Below are 4,920 nucleotides of genomic sequence, written 5' to 3'. Positions count from 1 at the left end.
GCCTCAGCATCTGCCAGCAGAGGCATCCTTTTCCCCACACCAGACTACGCATCCACCAAACACATTCCTTCTCTCCTTATCTTTTTATAAACACAGCAGGAGTCTTGTTTGCTCACCTGGGGTCACGAGTAAAATGCACTGTGGTACAGGTTGACACTTTTGAAGTAGACGTTTGGTCAATCACCAGTCTAACTTACTGATTTGTCTCTGGCCTGGAATGGCACAGGCTGGAGCATAGACAGCCATTCACATAGTTGCTCCTCCGAAATACCCAGCCTAGACAAGATAATCGATCCAGTATTGTGGAAGACTGAAAGCTGGCTACCGAGCAGAGGAGATGGTGAAGTCCAGAAAATCTGTGCCCAATGCACATAAAAGCCAGGTGTGGCTGTACATGAGCTGTTGCTGACAAAGGCAGGGGGATGCTTGGGGCTTGCTGGTTGCCAGTCTAGCACAGGCTGCCTGTCTCCAGGGGGAAAAGCAGATCCCCAATGACTTCTCTGGCCTTCACGGGGACAAGAACATGCACACACGTCTGTACCCACTTACACAGGGGCATACAACACACGAATTTCAAAACAATTGACTCCCTGTTCTTCTTCTTGGTTTTTTGAGACAAGGTTTCTCTGTGTAGCCCTGGGTGTCCTGGAACTCACTCTGTACACCAGACTGGCCTCGAACTCAGAAATCTGCCTGTCTCTGCCTCCCCAAGTGCTGGGACTAAAGGCGTGTGCCACCACCGCCCGGCCGACTCCCTGTTCTTCAGTTTCTGTGTTTATCAACAGTGTTTGTTATATATTCTTCCAGAACATTCCAGCCTCATGACTGATGATGCTGAGAAAAATGCCAACCACTGAGTGTGTTCTAGGGTCATGACTGTTCACAATGTTGTGTTCAGACCTCACTGATGGTTCTGGGTAGCTGGCCTGGAGCTACAGGAGTCTTGACAGGTTGCATATGGCTTGGATATCATATGGACAGTGAGCACAGGAAGGTTTTTATTTGGGGAAGGGGAGGTTCAAGAGGGATGTAAGATGGATTGCTAGGGACTAGGGCATGTGTTAGAAGTTATTAACACCATGGACAGACAAGTTGGCAGCAACATGGTAGGGCCTGGAAAGAGAGTTCCATCCTCAGCAGCAGAGACACACGGTGTGGACACATGGCAGAAGTGTAGGCTCTCCCTATAACTCTCTGAGATCTACAGGAGACTTCACAACACAAGCCCACAGCCGGGCTTTCTAACTGCCAAGTCAGGGAAGGGCGGGGTTAGCGGGTAGCAGGCTGTGTGCTCACTGATGGCCTCTTTGATATAAGCTCACTTCCCCTGGTGAGAACCTGGTAACAGGAAGTCTGTTAGGTTAGCCAGGGACTCATAGACAATGCCTCTGTGGCGTGCTGAAAGAGTTCAATTTGAGACTTGTGCTGGCTAATGAGAAAATTGCAGGTTTAAGGAAAACACAGTAGACCAAGGTTGAGCATGTCCAGATGAGCCTGGGCAGGGGCAGGCGAGCTGTTGGGACATTCTGGGAACTAGCAGGCCAGGAAGATGTGGAGGAGAAAGCATGCAAAGATATGTCCGGGTGGGCCCTAGCACGACCCAACTGAGTAATGGGTCATCTGGTCCTCTTAGATATGGTTTAAGGTCAGCCAGATGCTCTGTTGACTCAGATTACCACCCTTAGGAATTTTCCACCCTGATCTGCATGTACACTAGCTGATATTTGAAATAGCCAATCATGTATAGCCACACCAATTCCTTTGTTCCCTCAGACCTTTTCCCAATATAAAACCCTAACCCCTGAGTCTCGTGGTCGATTCCTCTATCTCCTGCGTGAGATACATGTTGATCCGGAGCTCCGATATGAAACTGCCTCATGTGTTTACATCAAGACTGGTCTCTCGTGATTCCTTGGGTGCATGTCCTCCTGAGATTTGAGTGGGGGGTCTCCCCATGGGGGTCTTTCAGTGCCAGTGGGTATCCATGAGAGGGGAAGGCTGCTGGGCTCTGAAATTACATCCTCAGAAGTACGATGGGAATACTCTTTAAAAGCATGTTGTTTGTGGTCTATGAATTTCGTGATTGTGTCATCATGGCAACCTTTTGCAAAGCATCCCAAGTACTTCTGCAGCCCTGAAGCCTCACCCCACTCACCCTTACTTTGTGGGAAGGTAACTTTTCATCCCAATGACTACTTGAAGGAGGAAAATAGGTGTGTGCCTCCTCTCAGAGAGCCAAATATGGTTCAGGGGAAGACCTCTCTGTGTGGAGCCTGGTTGTTCTGTAGAGAGTAACAGCTGAAGCAGAACAGGATCCTAGGAAGTTAGCTGAGATGTGAGAAACAAAGAAACAAACAAAAGAAAACATGGACGGGTTCAGGATCATACATCTTTAGAGGACTGCTTTTTAGGTTTTAAAAGATTTTATAGTGTGTGCGTGTGTGTATATATGTCTGAGTGTGAATGTGTACATATGTGTGAATATCAATATGTATGGTTGTATGTGATGTGTGTGTGTGTGTGTGTGTGTGTACTCATGTATGATAGCACACTTGCTGGTGCCCAAGGAGAACAGAAGGTGTCCAATCCCCCAGATCTGGAGTTACAGGTAGTTGTGAGCAACCCTACATGGGTACTTGGGAACTGAACTCAGGTCCTCTGAAAGAGCAGCTGTGTTCTTAACCCCTGGGCCATCTCTCCTACCTCAGATATCTTTTCCACTCTGTTCATCAGAAGTGACCACAGTAAAATAGGGAGCTGCTGAGCCCTCCCCACCCCCTCCCTACCCCACAGCACACCAGACAAGCACTTCTACCACCCACTCTGTGGCCAGTCTTGTCCATCTCTGCTCCCTTCCTAGATGCTCACAAAACGGACAGGGACCCACTCAACGGTGAGGTAGTTCTTAGTGCTCTCTGCCTCCCTGAAGGGAAAGGCTGCTCCATGTGTGCCTCTGATTCAGGCGTATGAAATCAACTCATTGGTCTTTGCTGAAGCTGCAATCTCCAACACACTGACATTTGTACAAAACTTTAATTTTTTTTTTATTATTATTTTGAAAATCTGCACTTTGGGGGACCCAAGCACCATCAGCCTGGGAAGATTTTCTACAGCCTGTAAGCAGGTATCCAGCTGCTTTTCCTGATGCAATCACCCCCTTATAAAAAGATTCATTTGCTTTTATCTTACTTGTATGGATGTCTTATCTGCATGTGTGTCCATGTACTTTGTGCATGTAGTGCCTATAGTGGCCAGAACTGGAGCTACATATGGTTGTGAACAGACATGTGGGTGCTGGGTACTGAACCCAAATCCTCAGGAAGAGCAGCTCACAGGCACTAAGCCTTCTCTCCAGCCCCTAGTAGATACTCTTAGGTGAGGTTTCTGATATCTGTTTATAGAGCCTGAAGGTTATTGACTTTAAATGTGCTCACTTTAGTTGTGATCTCTTGGGAGCCAATTGAAAGAGACCGCTATACAGCAGCTATTTGATATTGAATATTGACAAGTATCTTTAAAAAAGATCTCTTAAAAACAAACAAATGGGGCTGGTGAGATGGCTCAGCGAATAAGAGCACTGATTGCTCTTCCGAAGGTCCTGAGTTCAGATCCTAGCAACCACATGGTGGCTCACAACCACCTGTAATGAGATCTGACACCCTCTTCTGGTGCGTCTAAAGACAGCTACAGTGAATTATGCCAGAGCCAGCGGGGCCGGAGCAAGCAGAGCCAGTTTGAGTGGGGCGGCAGAGGTCCCAAGTATGTATGTGAGTACACTGTAGCTGTATAGATAGATGGTTGTGAACCTTCACGTGGTTGTTGGAAATTGATTTTTTTTTTTTCTGGTCAACCCTGCTCATTGAAGCTGACTTCAGACGAACCAGAAGACGGCGTCAGATCTCATTACAGATGGTTGTGAGCCACCATGTGTTTGCTGGAATTTGAACTCAGGACCTTCAGAAGAGCAGTCAGCGCTCTTACTTGCTGAGCCATCTCACCAGCCCCTGACCAAGGCAACTCTCATAAGACACAACATTTAATTGGGGCTGGCTTTCAGGTTCAGAGGTTCAGTCCATTATCATCAAGGTAGGAGCATGGCAGCTTCCAGGCAGGCATGGTGCAGGAGGAGCTGAGAGTTCTACATCTTCATCTGAAGGCAGCTAGGAGACTGTCTCTTCTTCACTGGACAGAGCTTAAGCATTAGGAGCCCCCAAAGCCTTCCCCACAGTGACACACCTCCTCCAGCAAGGCTACACCTCCTAATAGTGCCACTCCCTGGGCCAAGCATACTCATTCCACCACACGATGTCTGCCTGGAAAGATGGCTTAGTGACTAGGGGCACTCACTTGTCCCTGCAGAGGACCTGGGTTCGGTTCCCGGCATCCACATGACAGGTCAGAACCTTGCTTAACTTCAGTTCCAGGGGAGTCAGCGCTCTCTTCCGTGGGCACTAGGCACACATAGAGTGAACATACACATATGTGGGCAGAGCATTCATAGACACAAAAAAATAGTTAAATGATAAATAAATCAAAATCATTAAATCTTCTGTGGAAGTTAGGTCCGGTTCTTCCTCCCAGCCCCATGTTCCCAGAAATAAGGCTCAGACTCAAAATCTATTTACTTTGGCCATATTGCTAGGCTCTTCTCTGAATAGATCATAATTTAAAGTAATCTGTTTATTCTAATCTACAATCTGCCATGTGGCTCGTTACTTGAGTCTGTCTTGTCACATCTTCCTGAGCCAATCTCTACTTTATTCTATCCTGAGGTCCTCTATGTGGCTTGTTACCTCTGTTCAGCTCCCGTGCTTCTGGCCTTTCTTACATTTCAGGAGAATCTCTAGTGCTTCTGTGTAGGATGCCGTCCCGCAGCTCCTACTTGCGTGGGGTTCCACGAACCGAGGATTTGGGAACCTG

Source organism: Mastomys coucha, unplaced genomic scaffold, assembly GCF_008632895.1.
Source record: "Mastomys coucha isolate ucsf_1 unplaced genomic scaffold, UCSF_Mcou_1 pScaffold22, whole genome shotgun sequence".
NCBI classification, from domain to species: Eukaryota; Metazoa; Chordata; class Mammalia; order Rodentia; family Muridae; genus Mastomys; species Mastomys coucha.
This window is presented reverse-complemented; position numbering follows the sequence as displayed.